The sequence below is a fragment of the Phyllobates terribilis genome, unplaced genomic scaffold, assembly GCF_046119375.1.
Source record: "Phyllobates terribilis strain yellow unplaced genomic scaffold, ASM4611937v1 Scaffold_8__6_contigs__length_399053987, whole genome shotgun sequence".
NCBI lineage: Eukaryota > Metazoa > Chordata > Amphibia > Anura > Dendrobatidae > Phyllobates > Phyllobates terribilis.
In genome coordinates, this window is record NW_027362768.1 from 52,877,706 (window position 1) to 52,901,995 (window position 24,290).

Consider the following 24,290-nt stretch of genomic DNA (forward strand, 5'->3'; position numbering starts at 1 on the left):
AGGTAACGGCTGCCCACGTCGTACTGTGCTCACCAGGTGAGGGGCTCAGACAACTCCCAGATAACTTTGGAGCACTTCACAGGACCCCCTTTGTGTGTCCTTTGTCTGGCCTTTCTTACCAACACTTCTGTCCGGCTGCCTCGGGCCTCCTCTTGGTAAACTTGGCACCAGTTTCCCTGACCCTATGTGGTGCCTTCCTAGCGGGTGTAGCGAGGGGCTGCGCCACATAAATTGTCAGAGCCTCCGGTTTCTAGCTGAGGGTCGTTTCCTGCCTCCACTTGTTCGGGGACCGGTCTCCCCCTTTGGCCTGACCCCTCCACGCAGGTGGATTCGGGCGTGCGGTGGCGACTCGCCCGTCCGCACCCCTGGGATCCCTTCATTCCTCGTTCCTGGAGCCTTCTCCGCTCCTCTTCCTTCCTTCTCCCTCTTCCAGGCCTGGGCCTCTGTTACTAGGCCCGCCTCCGGAGCAGAGCTCATGCAGAGCCCCTGCTCCCTGCCACTTCTGCTCAGACTTCTCTGCACTGAACTAAGATGGTGCCCACCTTTTATACTCCCTTCTCAATGCACCCAGGAACTGCTTCCTCCCTGCTCCTGCACTACAGGGTTCCCCTTCCTCAGTGTTCCCTCCCCCCACTCCAGCCAGGGACAGGGACTGTCGTGCCCATCTCAGGGGCATATTGGTCGCCCTGCCCCACGGCAATGTGGTGTAATGCATGCAGGTGTCGGGTCCTGATCCACACTCCATCCTTACCTGAGAGTGAGATATCACACCTCTGGGTGAGGTGCAATACGTCTGTAGCAACCGAGCCCTCAGGGTGCTACAGTTCCATTTATCTTCAGCCTAGGTGACGTATTGCGATACAGGGCCGTGATTTTGGCTATAAAAGGGTCCCCTAGACCCCTACCCCAAGCTTTTTAAGAGAATCATATATGGCGTGCCAGGAGACTCTATGGAATGCTTTCTCAGCATCCAACGAGAGTATCTAATTACAAATTTTTAACTGCATCTAGCCCATGAAATACTTTGTGCCTAGTAGCAGTGTCTGCTAGTGAGTGGATTATCCCGGCTGTTAAGCAAGCTGCACCACCTGTAGTTTAGACACTTAATTTTTTCAAAGGAAATGCTTCGGGACCATGGGATACTTAGTGAAGAGCATCAGGAGGCACCCCAAGGCATAGGGGCTGGGACTGGCAGTAGGATGCCTTGCGGTGGACAGCCGAGCTCGATCCTTATAAAAGCTTTTTAACTGCAGCAGCTTTAGTGGACGCTACTGGAGCTGGAATTACCGCGGCTGCTGGCATGAGACTTGCCCTCCAATAGATCCTTGTAAATGGATTTAAAGTGTATTCATTCAAATTAGAGAGACAATTTAAATTAAAAAGCTTAGAGCTGCCTCCACCACAGGGGGGCTCGCTCGACCCACCAGCGGACAGGCACCAGTATTGGGAGAGGGGGGCTGGCCGTCAGGGTTCACCGCGGCTCTGGCACAAACCCGGCGACACGGAGGTGGCACGGGCAGGAGCGGACTGGCCGTGTCGGCTTCTCACTTTTTGGATTTTAGAAGGGCATGACATACCTATATCTGTGTCTCCCCCTCCTTTTACTCCTCCACCTCTTTTATTTTCGCATGACTATATGTACTTGTCACTTTTCCAAGTGTTAGTTATGTCTTCTGAGCAGTTTGTCAGCTTTTGGACACCTTTGAAGGTGTTTTCTATGTGTTTCTATGTGTTTTTGTTTGCCTGCCATTGGTTTTAACGGTGTTCGAAGGTGTTCGACGAACAGTTCGACGAACAGTTCGGCGAACACACGGGTGTTCGACGAACCGAACCGAACTCGAACACTACGGGGGTGGCTCAACACTATTTAGGAGTTATAGGTGAATGTTGAAATAAATGCGCAATTTTTGCACCTAAATTATTTATTGCCACAAAATCTTTTTTAACATCCTATTTGAGGAAAAGTCGCCGAGTCTCAAGCCGGAATTCCAAAAAATGTAGTCACAGAGGAGAAATACATAGTGCAAAGTAGTCAAAATGACTACCTCAGTAGTTCTAGTGTTAAATCACCCACTTTCGCCCCATTCAAAATAAAATAATAATAAAAAAAAACCACATACACATATTTGGTATTGCCGCGTTCAGAATAAACTGATATATCTATTAAAAAAAGAATTAATCTGATTGGTAAACGGCGTAGTGAGAAAAAAATTCTAAACGCCAGAATTACGTTTTTTGGTCGCCACAACATTGCAATAAAATGCAATAACGGGCGATCAAAACATCAGATCTACCCCAAAATGGTGTCAATAAAAACTTCAGCTCGGCGCACAAAAATAAGCCATCACCCAGCCCCACATCCCGAAAAATAGAGACGTTACGGGTCTTGGAAAATGGCGTAATTTTTTTTTCTTCTTAACAAACTTTGGATTTTTTTTTCACCACTTAAATAAAAAAGTACTTATACATTTTTGGTATCTACAAACTCGTAATGACCTGGAGAAAAAGAATGGCAGGTCAGTTTTAGCATTCAGTGAACGTGCTAAAAAAAAAAAAAAAAAAAAAAAAAAAAATCTGTGGTATTGTACTTTTTTGCAATTTCACTGCATTTGGATTGTTTTTCCTGTTTTCCCGTACACGATATGATAAAACCAGTGATGGTGCTTAAAAGTACAACTCGTCACACAAAAAATAAGCCCTCACATGGCCATATTGACCAAAAAATAAAAACACTATGGCTCTGGGAACAAGGGGAGCAAAAAACGAAAATGCAAAAACGGAAAATCCCAGGGTCCTTAAGGGGTTAATACTACGAAACATTAAATTAGACTGGATCCAAAGACAGTGTTAGGTTGCATCGAGACCTTTAAAATGGTATATCCAGCCAGTGTGAGACCAGCCCAGGGCTCTACCGTGAATTCAGTCTCCCAACCAAGGAACAGGAGTTTCCCAGGGGAGGAAATTGCACGACCCACCTCGGGGTCCTGGGATACCCCAGCACCCCTGGAACATTTGTGTGCTGAAGATTTAGTGGTAGCAAAGCAGATACTGAGAGAAGAGTGTCATGCATTCTCCAAAGATGACTCTGATATAGGTTATATCCCATCATTGCATTTAAAAATCAATTTGAAAGACACAACCCCAGTAACCAGAAGTTACATGTCTGTGCCGAAACTATTACATCGTGAAGTGAAAGAGTATTTACAAGATCTAATCAACGGAGGTTGGGTCCAAAAGTCGAAGTCGTCTTATTCCTCTCCTAATGTCTGTGTTAGGAAGAAAGACGGTAGGTTGAAACTCTGCTGTGATTACCGGGAACTAAATCGAAAGTCAGTACCTGATTGACACCCGATACCAAAAATCCAAGATAGGCTGGATAGCCTATCAGGAAGTACCTGGTTCCCTGTCCTCGATCAGGGTGAGGCATACCACCAAAGGTTTGTCAAAGAGTCCAGTAGACCCTTGACAGCATTCATCACACCGTGGGGATTGTATGAGTGGATCCGTATACCGTTTGAGCTCAGTTCAGCTCCAGCAAAATTCCAGAGGAGCATGGAGACATGCTTAGAAGGATTGAGGGATGATATCTGCCAGCCGTACTTGGATGACAATGTGGTACACAACAAAACCTTCCGGGAGCATGTTGAACACGTGAGGACCGTTTTACAACGGTATCAACAACACGGAGTTAAGTTGACCCCAAAGAAGTGTGAACTGTTCAAAAGGCAAGTCCAATTTCTAGGGAAAATTGTGTCCGGAGAAGGATATAGCATGGACCCAGCAGAAATCTCTCTGGTACTGGCCTTAAAAGACTAGCAGCATTCTACTGTCGGGGAGTTGAGGCAGATCTTAGGATTCCTCTCCTACTTTCGTACTTACATCCGGAATTTCTCCAGGATTGACGCCCCATTATGCCTCCTCTTGGGGGGACGAGAAAGTCAACAACATCCATGGAGAAAAAGAAGAATGCGGGCAGGACTGGGCTTAAAAGAAACAACGCAGTTTCGTTCCAGCAGCCTATTCTCTGGACAGCAGTCCACCAGGAGGTATTGGAAGAACTAATAGATTACCTGGTAAAACCACCCATCTAGGGATATCCTAATTTCAACTTACCATTTGTTCTTCATTGTGAAGCTTCTCAAGTTGGACTGAGAGCTGCCCTGTATTATTATTATTATTATTATTTATAATTATAGCGCCATTTATTCCTTGGCGCTATACATGTGAAAAAGGGGTATACATACCAGAAAAATTACAAAAATCTTGAACAAAACGTGACGACTGGTACAGGAGGAGCGAGGACCCTGCCCGCGAGGGCTCACAGTGTACAAGGAAAGGGTGAGGATACAGTAGGTGAGGGCAGAGCTGGTCATGCAGCAGTATGCTGAAGCGAGAGTTACTGCAGGTTGCATGCTTGTCGGCTTGTCGGAAGAGGTGGGTCTTCGGGTTCCTTTCTAAGGTTTCCACAGTAGGCGAGAGTCTGATATGTTGGGGTAGAAAGTTCCAGAGTAAGGGGGATGCAAGGGAGAGGAGATAAGAGGGGATTAGAGCAGGAGATCTTCTGAGGATTGGAGGTTGCATGCAGGTATGTTATCGGGAGACTAGGCCACAGGCAGGTTGTGGATGGCTTTGTATGCCATGGTTAGGGTTTTGAACTGGAGTCTCTGGGCAATGGGGAGCCAGTGAAGGGATTGACAGAGAGGAGAGGCCAGGGAATAGTTGGGGGACAGGTGGATTAGTCGGGCAGCAGAGTTTAGGATAGATTGGAGGGGTGCAAGAGTGTTGGAAGTGAGGGCACAGAGCAAGAGGTTGCAGTAGTCGATGTGGGAGATGATGAGGGTGTGCACTAGTGTTTTTGCAGATTCATGGTTGAGGAATGTGCGGATCTGGGAGATTTTTTTGAGTTGGTGTCTGTAGGACGTGGAAAGGGCTTGGATATGTGGTTTGAAGGAGAGATCAAAGTCCAGGGTTACCCCGAGGCAGCGAGCTTGCGGGACTGGGGAGAAAAAACAGCTATTATTGATGTTGATGGGGGCATGAATGAGACGGTGGAAAGATGATGAATTCTGTTTTGTTCATGTTAAGTTTTAGAAATCTAGCAGAGAAGAAGGATGAAATAGCAGACAGACATTGAGGGATTTTGGTTAGTAGGGAGGAAATGTCAGGTCCGGAGAGGTAAATCTGTGTGTCATCAGCATAGAAGTGATACTGAAAGCCGTGAGACTCTATGAGCTGTCCCAAGCCAAAGGTGTAGATGGGGAAGAGGAGAGGTCCTAGGACTGAACCTTGGGGGACACTGACAGATAGGGGGCAAGATGAGGAGGTGGTGTGTGAGTGGGAGACACTGAATGTCCTGTCTGTTAGGTATGAAGAGATCCAAGATAGGGCCAAGTCTGTGATACCGAGGGATGAGAGAGTTTGTAGTAAGAGAGAATGGCCCACTGTGTCGAAGGTTGATGGCAGGTCTAGGAGGAGGAGGACAGAGTAGTGTCACTTGGATTTGGCAGTTAGTAGGTCTTTGGTGACATTAGTCAGGGCAGTTTCAGTAGAATGGTGCAGTTGGAAGCAAGATTGGAGGCGGTCAAAGAGAGAGCAGGAGGAGAGGTGGGAGGACAGTTCAAAGTGGACATGTTGTTCCAGTAGATGTGAGGCATAGGGGAGAAGTGATATGCAATGATAGCTAGTCAGAGAGGATGGGTCAAGGGAGTGCTTTTTGAGGATGGGTGTGATCGAGGCATGTTTGAAGCATGAGGGGAAGACACCAGTTGTTAGTGACAGGTTGAAAATGTGGGTTAGGGTTAGGATGAAGATAGTGGTAAGGTTGGGGATGAGGTGGGATTTGGTCAAGTTCACAGGTGGTGAGGTGTGATTTGGAGAGTAAAGAGGAAAGTTGATCTTTCGTAATGGTGGAGAAGCTGGGTATGGAAGAGGAGGATTGAGTAGGTGGGAGGAGGGGTTGGGGGGACTTTAAGCAAAAACTTTGTCTTATGGTGTCAATCTTCCGCTTGAAGAATGAGGCAAAGTCTTCTGCTGAGATGAGAGGAGAGGAAGGAAGCACAGGGGGGTGGAGGAGAGAATTGAAGGTGTTGAATAGTTGTTTGGGGTTGTGAGAAAGGGAGGATATGAGAGATGAGAAGTATGTTTGTTTTGCTGTAGTGAGTGTGGACTTGAAGGTCGTGAGGAACTGTTTGTGATGAAGTGCTCATTGGAGTGAGACCTTTTCCATCTACGCTCAGCAACACTGGAGGCCTGTCGCAGTTCCTTGGTTAGGCTGGTGCGCCGGGGTTGCCTGTTCATTGTGCAAGCTTTGGTATGTGTGAGAGGGGCTACCAAATTGAGTGCTGCAGTTGTTGTGGTGTTATATAATGTGGCAGCAACATCTGAATCATGTAAGGAACTGATATCTGTAAGAGGGAGGAGGGATTCAGAGAGTGAGTGTAGGTCAAGGTGTTTGAGGTTTCTGTGAGGGTGTGCTAATTTGTGGAGTGGGGATTGTTACACTGGAGAGGAGAGGGTAGAGAATGTAAGTAGGTTGCGGTCAGAAAGAGGGAGGGGTGAGTTAGAGAGGTTAGACAGGTAACAGAGGTGGGTGAAGATGAGTTCCTGAGTGTGGCCATCTTTGTGAGTGGCTGCAGAAGACCATTGAGTAAGGCCGAAGGAGGAAGTGAGGAATAGATTATTAGAGGCAGCTGAGAGAGAAGTGTCAATGGGGATGTTGAAGTCACCCATGATGATAGTGAGGATGTCAGCGGAAAGGAAGGGAAGTAGCCATGTGGTGAAATGTTCTAGGAAGGTGGTGGTTGATCCTGGGGGGTGGTAAATGCCAGCCAGTTGGAGGTTGCAGTGCACTTCAAAAGAGAGGAGAGTAGGGGATGGTGGCAGTGGGATTTTGATGAAGGAGCAGTTATCTGGCAGGAGAAAGCCAACTCCTCCACTATGCTTGCCAATGGGGCGGGGTGTGTGGGAAAGGTGGAATCCGCCATATGAAAGTGCAGCTGAAGAGGCTGTGTCAGAGGGGTTGAGCCAGGTTTCGGTGATGACGAGGAAGGAAAATTTGTTAGTTATGAAGAGATCAAGGATGTAGTAAAGTTTGTTGCAGACAAAGCAAGTGTTCCAGAGAGCTCCTGTTAGTGGGACTGGGGAAGCAGGGGCTGGGCGGATGTGTATGAGGTTAGAAGGGTTGTGAGAGTTTGTGATAGATCGTGGATAGGAGGTGGAAGTGACTGTGGGGATGTGATGATGGGGTCCAGCATTTGGGGAGATATCGCCAGCAGTGAGGAGGAGCAGAGAAAGTGTTAGTACGTGGGAGCAGGAGAGAGCATAAGGTGGCTTTCTGTGCTTAGAGACACAGGATTGAATGTTGAGGAATAGTTCAGAGGAAGAGGTGAGATGAATGGGGAGGACGGAGGGAGAGATGAAGAGTTCCTTGCTAGGTTTAGGGATTAGGGGTGGTTCTAAGTAAGTGAAGGATTAAGGGGGTGAGAGAGAAGACAAACACAAACATTGTTTACAGTGTCCAATTATCCAGTTCCCTTCAGTTCCAATTCAGGTATAATTCATATCTCACACTTAAGCAATACACTTAAGGCAATGCACTGCAGACACATCTATAGCAGACTCCTTGTTCACAATATGTGTGCTACAGAATGCAGTCAGGTGTGAACCAGAGGGGAGTGGTCTGTTCTCATCTTGATCAGCTGATTAAGACTAAGCCAGATGCAGGGTATTCAAGAGCCAAGTAAACATGGTCATAAATAAGGCTATGTGCCCCGATGCAGAAATGCTGCATATTTTTTACGCTTCTCCCTGGCAGGAAAAATGCATGCGTTTTTTACATGCGTTTTTCCCGCCAGGTAGAAGCGTTTGTAAAGCGTCTTTGCATGCATTTCTGCATGCGGGTTATCAAGCGCTTTTCCAAGCGATTTTAGCAACACTAGGAAAAGTGCTTGACAACTTGTTCACACTATATAAATCCATGTAACCGGCATGGATTTATAGTAGTGTGACCAAGTTAGTTAAAAAAAAAAAAAGAATAAGAATGGTAAAAAATAAAAAAATAAAGTGACGTCATTGAGCCATGTGATGGGTCACATGACTCAGTGACGTCATGGCAGGTCCTTCACAACAGCGCGAGCATTGCAAGAGACCGGACGAGCAGACAAAACACCGGGAGGACAACGGAAGGTGAGTATAAACTTAATTTTTTATTTTAAATTCTTTTTTTTACAGTTTCTATTGTACCCAGGTCTGGATGAGAGTCTCCTCTCCTCCAGACTTGGGTACCATCCGCACATAGAAACGCATAATATCCGTGTGTACAAATGTACGGACACGGATATTATGTGTTTCAATACAAGTCAATGGCGGCGATTACGCTGTGTGTCCGCAAAATTAATGGACATGCTGCGGATTTTTGAGCGCAGCATAAATGCTGCGGAAAAATTCGCAGCATGGGCATTGACATTGCGGCTTGTCATTGGGGACCATGGGGGGCGGATTACCAAGCGTTTCCCAAGCATTTATGCTGCGGAAATTCCGCAGCATAAATGCTTGGAAAACGCATAGTGGGCACACAGCCTAAGAGTGGGGGGTATTAGTTAGTTGAGAAACATACCATGTGCATATAGAAGCAGAGGAAGGGAGAAGTCAGGATGGGAAAGCTGGGTCACGTACCATGTATATAGAAGCAGAGGAAGGGAAAAGTCAGGATGGGAAAGCTGGGTCTTGTACCTGTGGGAGGAAAGGATAAACAGCATCAAGATGGGAAATTGAGAGTCATTGGTTACGGTTCCAGAATGTTGACAGACGCCGAGAAGAATTACCATCTACATTCAGGAAAACTGGAGATCCTGGCCTTGAAATGGCCTATCTGTGAACGATTTAGAGTTTATCTCTATTACAGCAAAGAGCTTGAGGTATACACTGGCAACAACCCTTTGACCTATGTCCTCACTATAGCCAAACCGAATGCGACGGGTCAGAGATGGGTCGCTGAACTAGCTGATTCCAATTTCAGTATCAAGTACAGGCCAGGAAAATGCACTGCGGATTCTGATGGATTGTCGAGAATACCATTAGAGCCTAAGCAGTTCATGCAAGAATGCTCGGAGGAAGTGAGTCTGGAAGCTATTGAGAGCACTACCCAAGCAGTACAAGCTCATCAAGAGGAAGACACACCATTGTGGTGTCCGTTGACAGTGGAAACCAGTGTAAAAGTAAAAGAACATGATCACCCCCCTGTCCATTCAACAAGTACCAAAAGGAACAATCCATAAATCACAACAGGAAGATCAGATAATTGGCAGAATACTACTTTATGTGGACCAAAATCGGTTTCCAAGAAGACGGGAGAGAGATAATGAGTCACCAGCAGCATCTGTTTTAGTTAAATAATGGACGACGCTCTACCTCAGTGAAGACAGTATCCTGTATCGTAAAGGAGGACATAACTGGCAGTTGGTACTACCCAGAGTATTCCATAGGTTGGTCCTCAAAGAACTCCATGAAAACATGGGACACCTGGGAGTGGAAAGGACAACAAGCTTGATCCGTGAACATTTCTTCTGGCCTACATGCAGTGAGATATTGAGAGGTATGTGACCAGGGAGTGTGGGTTTCTGAAAGATAAATGTCCCAACACATTAACCCGGGGAAGTATGGGCACCATCCAAACTACGTATCCATTTGAGATGGTCTCAATAGACTTTCTACATCTTGAGACATGCAAGGGTGGTTGCGAATACATATTGGTGGTGATGGACCATTTTACTAGATTTGCTAAAGCATATGCCACCACCAATAAATCTGGTCGAACAGAGGCAGAGAAGATCTTCAATGATTTTGCTTTGAAGTTTGGGTTCCCTACAAAGTTACACCACGACCAAGGAAGAAAGTTTGAGAAGCAGCTCTTCCCCAAGTTAGGAAAGTACTGTAGAATTCAGAGATCCCACAAAACACCATATCACCCAGAGGGTAATGGACAAGTGGAACATTTTAACCGGACATTATTGTCAATGATGCGCACTTTAACAAGTGATGAGAAGAAAGACTGGAAGAGTTCTCTGACAAAAGTGGTACATGCCTATAACTGTCCAAAGAGCGAGGCAACAGGTTACTCACCTTTCTTCCTATTGTATGGACGATTGCCAAGACTGCCAATCGACATCATGTTCGATACTCCGGTGTCAGAGACTTACAAAACATATCCGAAGTACGTTCGGAAATGGAAGGAACGAATGACAGAGGCATACAACATAGCGTCCAAAGTGGTTACGCAAGGGCAGAGCAAGAGTAAGGAGTACTATGATCGAAAATGTTATGGAGCAGAATTGATGCCGGGAAGCCGGGTGCTAGTCAAGAACGTACGTGAAAAAGGTGGCCCAGGAAAGCTTTGTTCATACTGGGAATACAAGGTGTATGTGGTCGTAAAGAGGAAAGCCGATGACAGTCCAGTGTAAAAAATTTGATTAGAAACAGGGGACAAGAAAACCAGAATAGTGCATAGGAATTTATTACTACCCTGTGATTATCTCCCACCACAACAAGACTTCCCAGAAGCTGAACGACATCGACCGAGATCGACTAAGGGACCACCACAGACTGAAGCTCCGGAGGTGGATAGTGATCTTGAATGTTCCAATGAGGAACAACACACCGTTGTATTTCTCGGTCCGGCAAGGAAAAGGATGTACCATCCTCAGGAGATTGAACTAAGTCCCAAGGCTCCTAAGTTTGTACCAAGGAATACAGATGAAGTCCAATTCAGATCTGATGATCGAACAGCGATCACTGAAGAGACCGATCGACACTCAGGAGGAGTGGAATTACCAGACCGTGTGGAAACAGACAATTCAGGAGAACTTACAGAGGCAGCTCCAAGAGCATCTGAGGAAGCACGAGAAATGAGTGCTGCGGACGAAACTTGTGTAACCGAAGAACCCGTGGTACCTGAGGAACAACCAACCAGGAGGATGTCGACTCGAGAAGTGAGGAGGCCCGTGATGCTGACGTACGACACACTTGGTGAACCGAGTCAAGTGCCAAGGACTGTTGACTGGAAACAGGTATCTCTGCCTATGGACCAGGTAAGCCCACTTGAGTGGTATTCACCACCGAGAGGCAGTATTGAAGATGTTGCCTGGTGGAAAGACTTGTTTTCATGCTTTGATTTTCCTTAAAAGACTTTGTAGAAACAAAGAACCGTTAAGGCCTAGTGAGAGAAAGAGCTGGTTGAAGATGTAAGAAAAGCTCCAGCTGAAGAGATGCTGATTGTGTTGTATTAATTGTTGATTTCTTAAAGGAGTCTCACAAGAAAAAGGTCATAGAATAGGTTGTTATCAATGTTTATAAATATTATACCAATTTGACAATGCTAATTTGTATATAAAGTTACTCAACTTTCACCACTGTCTTAGAATTGGTCAGGTTGACCAATTAAGGCGAATGTCGAGGATGACATTCAAAAAGGAGGGAAGAGTGTGACATGCAGAAGTAGTGCTGTTGCTTCAAAAGCACCTAGCAACTATAAGAGTTAAAACAATCACAGGAGACAGGGAGTGTGGTGCTTCAGAAGCATCCAGCAGCTAGAGGGGTTAACACAGTCACAGGAGACAGGGAGTGGTTAGCAAAGCCCCAGGGGGATTGTGGGCAACTTGTTTATTAGTCTGGCTGCAGCCGAAGGGAAAGGTGGTGTGTGTGATTTGTACCACACAGAAACGCTGGCAATTGAACAGGATTCAAGTCAAGAGGGAAGCTGAGTGCAGGTCAGATAGACTTCCTGAACTAGCATTGCAGGTTATCATTGGGCAGGAAGATTAGGACTGGAAGGAATTGTATTACAGGGATCATCTCCCTCATAAAACCCTCCCCCCTCCATCTCGATGCAAGATAAAGAATGCTGTGTACTACTGTGCCTTTGTGAAGGAAAAGCCTGTGGTTATGGGTGCATAGAAGTGTGCTGCTAATGAGACTTGATCTGTGCTGTACTATGCTACTAAGAAAGACTGTTTATTAATGTGCCTTAAAGAAGAAACTGTTTGCTACTGGAGCCTGTTGCTCAAGAGACTTAAATTGCACTGGCCATGCGGCTTCATATTAAATGCTATTGTTCAACTGTTCAAGAGGACTCTTGTCAAATGTGTCTGGTCAGCAAGTGAATCCATTTACGTGTCTGTGCCTGAGGGTCAATACCCCTGTATGACTGAGAGAGCTGCAGTCTATAGTCGCCCTGAGTAACGGTTCTTCCTGGATACCAAAGAATTCATGAAACCTGTCTCACCCCTATCTAAACTTAGGCGCCGTGCACATAACATTGGTGGCTCGTACAGGGACTCCTGTGCAGGAATCAGCATGTAGAGGGAGAAGAGGCAAAGTGTCTGGAAAACACAGCAGCACAGCACCTCAATTCAACCCAACTCTGCTACACCAGTTAAAGGGGACCAGCCCTAGAGAAAACTCACTAGCAGCAATGGATGTGGAAATACAAATGGACAGAATTAGTGAGCTGCTTCTTCAGTTAACCTGTGAAGAATTGAGAACAGTAGCAGAACATATAAATATGTTAAAAGAACAGATTTGTACGTGTCTGTGCCTGAGGGACAATACCCCTGTATGACTTAGAGAGCTGCAGTCTATGGTTTCCCTGAGTAACGGTTCCCCCAGGATTCCAAAGAATTCATGAAACCTGTCTCTCCCCTATCTAAACTTAGGCGGCGTGCGTGTAACAGTAGGCTCCACAATCATGGGGAAGACTGCTGACTTGACAGGTGTCCAGAAGGCAGTCATTGACACACTCTGCAAGGAGGTTAAGCCACAAAAGGTCACTGCTAAAGAAGCTGGCTGTTCACAGAGTGCTGTATCCAAGCATATTAATGGAAAGTTGAGTTGAAGGAAAAAGTGTGGTAGAAAAAGGTGCACAAGCAACTGGGATAACTGCAGCCTTGAAAGGATTGTTAAGGAAAGGCCATTAAAAAATTTTGGGGAGATTCAAAAGGAGTGGACTGCTGCTGGGGTCATTGCTTCAATAGCCAACACACACAGACGTATCCAAGACATGGGCTACAAGTGTCGCATTCCTTGAGTCAAGCCACTCATGAACAATAGACAATGCCAGAAGCATCTTACCTGGGCCAAGGAGAAAAAGACCTCGACTGTTGCTCAGTTTTCCAAGATGTTTTCAGATGAAAGTAAATTTTGCATTTCATTTGGGAATCAAGGTCCCAGAGTCTGGAGAAAGAGTGGAGAAACACACAATCCAAGCTGCTTGACGTCTATTGTGAAGTTTCCACAATCAGTGATGGTTTGGGGAGCCATGTCGTCTGCTAGTGTAGGAGTGTAGGTCCACTGTGTTTTATCAAGACCAAAGGCAGTGCAGCCGTCTACCAGGAAACTTTAGAGCACTTCATGCTTCCCTCTGCCGACCAGCTTTTTGGAGATGGAAATTTCATTCTCCAGCGGGATTTGGCGCCGGTCCACACTGCCAAAAGTACCAATACCTGGTTTAAAAAGAACAGCATCACTGCGCTTGATTGGCCAGCAAACTCGCCTGACCTTAACTTCATAGAGAATCTGCGGCGCCCCTGAGGGTTCAGTCGCCACAGATGTACTGCACCTCACCTGAGGTGTGGCACCTCCTTCTCTCAGGTAATGAGGGAGTACTGCCCGGGACCCCAACTCCCGCATTCAACACTACACTACTCCAGGCTGGCTGGAAGGGCATTATGCACTTCTTCTGCTGCCCTGTCCCCGGCTGGAGTGGGGGGAACCAAAGAGAGGGGGAACCAGTAGTGGGTGTGGATGGAGGACATAGAACAGGGGAGCACTTAGAGAATAGATATATAAAGAGAAGCCATCTTAGAATAGCCAGTGCAGTCAGTGAGTAGTAAGGAGAGGAGAGGAGGGGAGCAGAGTCTCTTCAGGAGCTCTACTCCATAAGTAGGGCCTAGTAAGAGAGGCCCAGGAGGGGAGCAGAGGAGAAAGGCTCCGGTAACAGAAGGGATCCCAGGGGGTACGGTGAGTGCAGGACGGCACCCGTATGCCCGAATCTGCCGAGAGTCAAAGGGATCAGGCCGCAGGAAGGGAACCGGTCCCTGGACCAGCCGTGTTTCTCCAGGTCTCGACTGGAAAACCGGAGGCTTCTGCACTTCCATGGTGCAGTTGCCACAGCCTCACCCTAGTCTCCGTGAAGGGCATCAAGTAGGTCCGGGAACTCCAGGTTGCCCAGAGGGACCTCAGAGCACCCGATCGGGACTGTGTGTGGGGAGCGCAGGGCAGGAGGGAGAAGACCCAGAGTGGGAAGTCGGCCAAGGAATGGACATAAAGAAAGGAGGTCCCGTTAAGTGCTTCGAATATATCTGAAGAAGTGCTGAACCCCTGCCTGGCAAACGCAGCACGACGCGGGAGTCTGACACCTGGACAGTGCACCCGAGGAACCTACAAAGAACTGTGAGTAAACTCGGATGATTGCACTCCAATGTCTCTGTCAGTTATTTCCACCACGCTACCGCGCCTGCACTACAACGCCCAGCATCACCATCTGCACCAACGCTGCCCTGGGGGGCCCACTCTGCCTGTGGGGAGCAGAAACATCCCAGCTGCCATCCCATCACCCCCGGAGGTCTGCAGCAGCGCCGGTACTCATTACCGGGAACTACAGGTGGCGTCACGAGACAAACTGTTAACAAAAACCCCCTTTTGAAGAGTGACCCCAGAGGACGGGCCCGGGGGCCGACTGCTGTGACATCCTACAAAGAAGGTAAAGGCCCGGGTACCGAGTTCCCCCCATATCAACCCTGGGCGAGTCATAATCTTCCTGGCATCGTGAACAGGATTTCATGCCCGTTATCATCGGGTACTTTGTGCCGTATTTGAACTGTATTTCTTCACTGAATGTGGCGCCCTCCCCAGAAGAATGGGCGCCATTATGTGCGTACTCAAAGACAACAAGGAATCACCTCCCACTGTGGGCCGGCTCCCAGAATGGTGCCAAAAGCGAGGGCCGCCCCAAGCAACAGTGACCATGTATGTAGATGTGTCTGTCAAAGTGGGGGACCGCTCCTAGGAGTGACCGACAACAGGCTGCCATGGAACCGCCCCCGAAAGGGGAGAGGAGGAAGAGAAAAGCAGTGGAGACAGGGTGTAGTCTTAACTAGTCTAGACAGACTGCACCCGGCAGCCAGCATGGAAGGAAGCCAGGATCAAGCCTCCACTTCTGGCCTGCAGCAATAAGTGCCCCCCTCACCCTGGAGGGAGCAACAAGCAAGCTGTCCCCGGAGGATGCCGAATTCCTCCAGATCGAAGTGCAAGAGTTGAGCCAGCGTGTGGAGAAGGCCCAGCAAGCAGCGGTCGCACTGTTGAAGGAGGAGCTGCTGGCGAAAATCACAACCCGACGGCAGTCAGTGCTGCGTGCCACCTGCGGCGCCCCAGCCCCGGCGGAGCCTGATGAGCACCAGGAGGCCATGTGCAGCACAGGAGCAGGTAGGAAAAGTTCCCCTGTCCCGGGCGCTGAAAGCGCCGACCTGCTCCTGGGCCTCCTGCAGCACCCTCTGTCCCTGGCTGCGTACGCCCTGGAGCAACTCCTGTGCCCGGAAAACCCACCCCCGGGCGCCGACTCCGCAGACCTTCTGCTTGGCTCCCTCCCAGAACCGCCAGCCCCTGCACCCAAGTGGGTGCACGGAGCGCCCTCTTTTGACTGGTCCACAAAGTACGAGGACCAGCAACAACTTCCTCTAGTCCCCGCACCAGCACCCCCGGCTGCCCGCCAAGAAGGAGAAGAATGTAGGTGGGTCAAACGCGTGGGGGGGGACCTGATGGGGTTCCCGCAGTAGACCCAAGCTCAAGCTCTGCAGAGAGAGGAGTTCTGCAGACAGGAGGTCCTTCAGCTGGCAAGAGAACGGCGCACCCGGCAGGTGCGCTGGGAACAGATGGAGGCCAGGAACAAGGCCTCCAACGCCCACGTCCGTCAAACAGAGTCCATCCGGCCTAGTCCCGTGCAGAGGGACTAATAGTCAAGTTTGATTTAGAAGCCGGATGGGGCTTTATACGAGATCTGGAATTTGACATAGACATTTTTGTCAATCGGCGGGATGTCAAGCCCCACCTGGAACAGGGCCATCCCGACCGAAATCTCTACCCTGGTGACCATGTCACCTACACCAGGCACCAAGGGGAATGTGGGTGGTATGCCCTCCAAGTGCATAGTGTGGTCGAGGAGGAGGAGGACATGCCCCTGCAGCCTGAGGCTGATGACCCGGCTGGGTCAGTCGGCAAGAACCAGGCATACCCCCGGCAGGAGACACCATCACTAAGTCAGAGTGAGTGGAAACTGTAAAATAGTTACCCATAAGGGTACAGTAAAGAAAGTTTATTTTTGTGTGAACTGAAAAATGAATATGTGCATTTAGTTACCCGTGAGGGTATAAAGACTGTAGGTTATGGACGGTGAATAACTGAAAAACTGTCCCTTGTAAATAGTTGCACTTATTAAAGTGCCCCCTATTGGTTTTATATCAAAAGACCACTGAACAAAAACCTGTTTGGCGTGGCCGAAGACGTGGTCCAACACTTGGATCACTTATGCCCTGTAGCCATGCCCAGGGCTTACGTTGGGGGTTTTCAGACGGGTCCCTCATGCTGCTCATGTTGCACCTTTACCAGTGAGATGGACACCTGGTATTGGGACTCACCGTAACTTTAAGAAAATGTTTTATAAGTGTAAAGGAAAAATGTTATTTAAAAGGTCTTATACTGTTTTGATAAATGTAACCAGTAACATTTAAGAAAAAGTGCCTCCCATAAAGGGAAGAAAAAGTTGTTTATTATCTTATATGCGAATGCATTCTAAAATTATGCATGTCTGTAATATACCGTGTTTTACTCTGTTCTAGCCCGCGGACATGCTGTGTTTTGCCGGGGGGGAATGTGGCGCCCCTGAGGGTTCAGCCGCCACAGAGGTACTGCACCTCACCTGAGGTGTGGCACCTCCTTCTCTCAGGTAATGAGGGAGTACTGCCCGGGACCCCAACTCCCGCATTCAACACTACACTACTCCAGGCTGGCTGGAAGGGCATTATGCACTTCTTCTGCTGCCCTGTCCCCGGCTGGAGTGGGGGGAACCAAAGAGAGGGGGAACCAGTAGTGGGTGTGGATGGAGGACATAGAACAGGGGAGCACTTAGAGAATAGATATATAAAGAGAAGCCATCTTAGAATAGCCAGTGCAGTCAGTGAGTAGTAAGGAGAGGAGAGGAGGGGAGCAGAGTCTCTTCAGGAGCTCTGCTCCATAAGTGGGGCCTAGCAAGAAAGGCCCAGGAGGGGAGCAGAGGAGAAAGGCTCCGGTAACAGAAGGGATCCCAAGGGGTACGGTGAGTGCAGGATGGCACCCGTACGCCCGAATCTGCCGAGTGTCAGAGGGATCAGGCTGCAGGAAGGGAACCGGTCCCTGGACCAGCGGTGTTACTCTAGGTCTCGGCTGGAAAACCGGAGGCTTCTGCACTTCCATGGTGCAGTTGCCACAGCCTCACCCTAGTCGCCGTGAAGGACATCAAGTAGGTCCGGGAACTCCAGGTTGCCCAGAGGGACCTCTGAGCACCAGATCGGGACTGTGTGTGGGGAGCGCAGGGCAGGAGGAAGAAGACCCAGTGCGGGAAGTCGGCCAAGGAAGGGACATAAAGAAAGGGGGTCCCATTAAGTGCTTCTAATATATCTGAAGAAGTGCTGAACCCCTGCCTGGCAAACGCCTGGACAGTGTACCCGAGAAACCTAAAAAGAACTGTGAGTAAACTCGGATGACTGCACTCCACTGTCTCTGTCAGTTATTTCCACCACGCTACCGCGCCTGCACTACAACGCCCAGCATCACCATCTGCACCTACACTGCCTCGGGGGGCCTGCTCCGCTTGTGGGGAGCAGAAACATCCCAGCTGCCATCCCATCACCCCTGGAGGTCGGCAGCAGTGCCGGTACTCATTACCGGGAACCACAGGTGGTGTCACGAGACAAACTGTTAACAAAAACCCCCTTTTAAAGAGTGACCCCAGAGGACGGGCCCGGGAGCCGACTGCCGTGACATCCTACAAAGAAGGTAAAGGCGCGGGTACCGAGTTCCCCCATATCAACCCTGGGCGAGTCAAATCTATGGGGTATTGTCAAGAGGAAGATGAGAGACACCAGACCCAACAATGCAGACGAGCTGAAGGCTGCTATCAAGGCAACCTGGGCTTCCAAAACACCTCAGCAGTGCCACAGGCTGATCGCCTCCATGCCACGCCGCATTGATGCAGTAATTGATGCAAAAGGAGCCCCAACCAAGTATTGAGTGCATTTGCTGAACATACATTTCAGTAGGCCAACATTTCGGATTTTAAAATCATTTTTCAAGCTGTTGTTATAAAGTATTCTAATTTACTGAGATAATGACTTTTGTGTTTTCATTGTCTGTAAGCCATAATCATCTACATTAACAGAAATAAAACTTGAAATAGATCACTCTGTTTGTAATGACTTTATATAATATATGAGTTTCACTTTTTGTATTGAAGAACTGAAATAAATTAACTTTTTGATGATATTCTAATTTTGGGAGAAGCACCTGTATCTCTGTTTCAGTTAATGGATGTGTTTCAACCTACATATGAAAATGATTATCCTTATTATCTCTTTGGTGCAATTGGTTACTCATATGGCAGGTGTAGATGATTTTCTCATTTAAGAGAATCGAATCTAATTAGCAAATGCCACTCTGATCAATTTCTGATCAGGGCTTGATCAGAGTGTGAGCATAGTGTGATCCGATTCTCTCAGATGAAAAGATGGATAAAAAAATGTCTTCATCTTCTCCATTTGGACTATAATCCGAGTGCAGTCCTATGGATTCCCTGGACTCATTGACTTGCATGGCTGAGTGCAATCCAAATATCGGATCAAACTCGGGCATGCAGTGATTTTTTTTCCTCAGACAGACACGGTCTAAGGAAAAAAGTGGACATGTGCATGGCCACATAGACTAACATTGGACAAAACATTGGATTGCATTTGGACCAAAAATACGATCTTCTGCACCTGACCATACACCTGACTATAATCCTACAAAATCCCTGACTTTGTGCAAGTGTGCCTACAAGAATTGATTCTGTCTTGAAAGCAATGGGAGGTGACGCCAAATATTGATTTGATTCACTTGAAATTTTGTAAAGTGATAAAAATAAACTATTAACATGTCTACTTTGGAAAGAATTCTTAGTTTGCAGCATACCTGCATAACACTTTTGAACATTACTGTATATACTGTATAACATCTTTACGCCTAACATCAGGTTACTTCAGTTCCCAGATATACTGTCACTGTCTAGAAGGTTGATGGATCTTTTATACTGGCAGTGAACTCCATTTAATAATAGACATGTAAATTATCCTTTTTATCCTCATGTTTAAACACCATATACCTAGTCAGTGGCCTTGTTATCAGCTGCTACTCTTTTAACTCAACTGTCCCATCAGTTGGGTGTTGCTGAGTAGCACGCATTTAAAAAAAATTTGGGGGCCGCTACGATTTCTTTAGTGAAATGTTGGCTCCCTCTGGTGGAGCACTGACTTCTTTAATTTTCTAAGGGGAGTCTTTGTCCCTATCCCTACAATGGGTGCCTTCTTGAAGCCCGGGTGCTGTCACAGGTCAAAACCAATTCAGGTTATCGCTTCTGGGCCTTTTGGCAGACATCAAGTGTAGTATCTGTTCTCATTTAGTATATGTGTTTTGCTTTTACCAATATATTGTATTGTAATATTATCTATCTATCTATCTATCTATCTATCTATCTATCTATCTATCTATCTATCTATCTATCTATCTATCTATCCCTTCCTTCCTGAGATAAGCTGCAATAATGCATTTGTCCTTTGCTACACCGTTGCACACATACCATATACCTAGTCAGAGGCCTTGTTATCAGCTGCTACTCTTTTAACTCAACTGTCCCATCAGTTGGGTGTTGCTGAGTACCACGCGTTTAAAAAAAATTTGGGGTCCGCTGCGATTTCTTTAGTGATATGCTGGCTCCCTCTAGTGGAGCACTGACTTCTTTAATTTTCTATCTGCCCGGGTCGAAGGTCCGGGCAGTATTATACTGTGAAACCTTCACTAATTATTTAATCTTTTTGTCACTGTGTGTCCACTTTTTCACGTGTGTCCTGGTCCTTACTAGGATTTTGTCGGGATGCGGCTACCTAACGGGTTCCTCTCTTGACAGGTCTAGGGGGGAGTGTGTGGCCATCAAGATCCGCTCCCCCCTGAACCCTCTGGCTCTCCTCTTTTGGGAGGAGAGCATTGTTGGCTCCCCTCTTCTGGGAGGGGAGCACAGTCTTTGGCTCCCTATGCCTTGCTCGGGTGAGAACTCGGGCAGGTGCTGGGGGTAAGACTGGGTCGCCTCTGGCTTCGGCTGGAGGTGGCTATTTGTCCCTGTTCCTCGCTGTGGCCTTCTGGCTCGGAGGGACGGGGAATGTTTTGGGGGACCCTTCTCCTGTTGGAGAGGGTATCATGTTGACCAGCATCCTAATGCACTTTTTTGTGGCACTTGTCACTTTTTTGAGCGCACTCGGGTTTATAGACGAATTCAGGCTTTCGATAAAAAAAAAAAATCTGTTCTCATCTATAATATAACCGGGGATACGTACCTCTGACTAAAGCCTCGATAGACTGCGCATGCGTGACGTGCAGTCTGGCTCCAGACAGAAGCAGGCATCCAGCCGTTACAGGTAAGAGGAGGTGTATGGCGCCGGAGATTGCGGTATGCGTAGGCACTGAACGCATACCGCGATCTCCGGTGCCATACTTACATACTTACCTGACCGGGAGGAGTGTTGCTGCGGTGCCTCTCTTCGCCTGAGACCGGGGCAGGAGTGAGGCGTCGGATCGACGCATGCGCATAGCACTATCCGGCGCCATTTTACTGAAGACACATTTACAGTGTGTCTTCAGCAAAATGGCACCGGACAGCGCGGTGCTACGGTGCAACACTCCTTCCCCGGCCTCCAGCAGAACAGGACGCAGCAGCACTGGAGTACAGAGAAGAAAGGTGAGTTTAACTGTTTATTTTTTTTTTGTATGTGTGTACAGTGTGAAAGGGATGAGGGGGCCACACATACCAGGATTGTGGGGTGAGGGGACCATGCATATACCAGGATTATGGGGTGAGGGTACCACGCATACCAGGATTGGGGGGTGAGGGGTACCATGCATACCAGGATTGGGGGGTGAGGGGTACTACACATAGCAGGATTGGGGGGTGAGGGGTACCACATATACCACGATTGGGGGGTGAGGGGTACCACACATACCAGGATTGGGGGGTGAGGTGTACCACACATACCAGGATTTGGGGGTGAGGGGACCATGCATTTACCAGGATTGGGGGGTGAGGGGACCATGCATATATCAGGATTCTGAGGTGAGGGGTACCATGCATGCCAGGATTGGGGAGTGAGGGGTACCACACTTACCAGGATTCGGGGGTGAGGGGACCATGCATATACCAGGATTGGGGGGTGAGGGGTACCATGCATACCAGGATTGGGGGGTGAGGGGTACCATGCATACCAGAATTGGGGGGTGAGGGGTACCACACATACCAGAATTGGGGGGTGAGGGGACCATGCATACCAGGATTGGGGGGTGAGGGGACCACACATACCAGGATTGGTGGGTGAGGGAACCATGCATTCAAGGATTGGGGGATGAGGGGTATCACGCATACCAGGATTGGGGGGTGAGGGGTACCACACATACCAGGATTGGGGGGTGAGGGGACCATACATATACCAGGATTGGGGGGTGAGGGGACCATGCATACCAGGATTGGGGGGTACCACACATACCATTATTGGGGGATGAGGGGCCCATGCATACCAGGATTGGGGGGTGAGGGGACCATGCATACAAGGTTTGGGGGGTGAGGGGACTATGCATACCAGGATTGGGGGGTACCACACATACCATCATTGGGGGATGAGGGGCCCATGCATACCAGGATTGGGGGGTGAGGGGCCCATGCATACCAGGATTGGGGGGTGAGGGGACCATGCATACCAGAATTGGGGGTAAGGGGACCATGCATACTAGGATTGAGGGGTGAGGGGACCATGCATACCAGGATTGGGTGGGTGAGGGGATCATGCATACCAGGATTGGGGGGTGAGGGGACCATGCATACCAGGATTGGGTGGGTGAGGGGATCATGCATACCAGGATTGGGGGTTGAGGGGACCATGCATACAAGGATTGGGGGGTACCACACATACCATTATTGGGGGATGAGGGGCCCATGCATACCAGGATTGGGGTTGAGGGGACCATGCATACTGGGATTGGGGGGGTGAGGGGACTATGCATACCAGGATTGGGGGGTGAGGGGACCATGCATACCAGGATTGGGGGGTGAGGGGACCATGCATACAAGGTTTGGGAGTGAGGGGACCATGCATACCAGGATTGGGGGGTACCACACATACCATTATTGGGGGATGAGGGGCCCATGCATACCAGGATTTGGGGGTGAGGGGACCATGCATACCAGAATTGGGGGTGAGGGGACCATGCATACCAGTATTGGGGGGTGAAGGGACCATGCATACCAGGAATGGGGGGTAAGGGGTACCATGCATACCAGAATAGGGATGAGGGGTACCATACATACCAGGATAGGAATGCGGGGTATCATGCATACCAGGATGGGGGATGGGGTGCCATGCATACCAGGATGAGGGGTATCATGCATACCAGAATAGGGATGAGGGGTACCATGCATACCAGGATAAGGATGAGGAGTGCCATGCATACTAGGATGAGGGATTGGGTGCCATGCATACCAGGTTTCTGGAATGAGGAGGCCATACATACCAAAATTGGGATGAGGGGTGCCATACATACCAGGATAGGGATGAGGGGTACCATGTATGCCAGGATAGGGATGAGGGCTACCATGTATACCAGGATTGGGGATAAGGGGCCTATGCATACCAGGATAGGGATGAGGAGTGCCATACAGACCAGGATAGGGATGAGGGAGCCATGCATACCAGGATTGGGGATGAGGGGTGCCATGCCTACCAGGATTGGGGATGAGGGATGCCATGCATACCAGGATTGGGGATGAAGGGTGTCATGCATACCAGGATTGGGGACGAGGGGTGCCATGCATACTAGGATTGGGGATGAGGGGTGCCATGTATACCGGGAATGGGGATGAGGGGTGCCATGCATACCGGGATTGGGGATGAGGGGTGCCATGCATACCGGGAATGGGGATGAGGGGTGCCATGCATACCGGGAATGGGGATGAGGGGTGCCATGCATACCGGGAATGGGGATGAGGGGTGCCATGCATACCAGGATTGGGGATGAGGGGTGCCATGCATACCAGGATTAGGGATGGGGTGTGCCAAGCAACCCGGGATTGGGGATGAGGGGTGCCATGCATACCGGGATTGGGGATGAGGGGTGCCATGCATACCGACATTGGGGATGAGGGGTGCCATGCATACCGACATTGTGGATGAGGGGTGCCATGCATGCCGGGATTGGGGATGAGGGGTGCCATGCATACCGGGATTGGGGATGAGGGGTGCCATGCATACCAGGATTGGGGATGAGGAGTGCCATGCATACCGGGATAGGAGATGAGGGGTGCCATGCATACCGGGATTGGGGATGAGGGGTGCCATGCATACCGGGATTGGGGATGAGGGGTGCCATGCATACCGGGATTGGGGGTGAGGGGTGCCATGCATACCAGGATAGAGATGAGGAGTGCCATGCATACCAGGATTTGGATGAGGGGCCATGCATACCAGGATGGAGATGAGGGATGGGGTACCATGCATACCAGGATGAGGGATACCAAACATACCAGGATAGGGATGAGGGATGGGGTACCATGCATACCAGGATAGGGATGAGGGGTGCCATGCATACCAGGATTGGGAATGAGGGGTGCCAAACATACCAGGATTGGGGGTGAGGGGTGCCATGCATACCAGGATTGGGGGGTGAGGAGTGCCATGCATACCAGGATTGAGGGTGAGGGGTGCCATGCATACCAGGATTGGGGGTGAGGGGTGCCATGCATACCAAGATTGGGGGTGAGGGGTGCCATGCATACCAGGATAGGATGGTGGGGACAGGATGGGGGCAGCACAAATACCAGGAGGGGGGCAGCACATACCAGAATGGAAGACCATATACCAATAAAAATACTCGCCACCCGGGCATAGAATGGGTTCAATAGCTAGTTTAGTATATGTGCA

General features: G+C 48.9%; 1 pseudogene; it reads left to right on the forward strand.

The window, feature by feature from the left end:
- The first annotated feature begins 19,683 nt into the window (after positions 1 to 19,683).
- Positions 19,684 to 19,789, forward strand: LOC141160413 (U2 spliceosomal RNA; annotated as a pseudogene).
- The last annotated feature ends 4,501 nt before the right edge of the window (positions 19,790 to 24,290 follow it).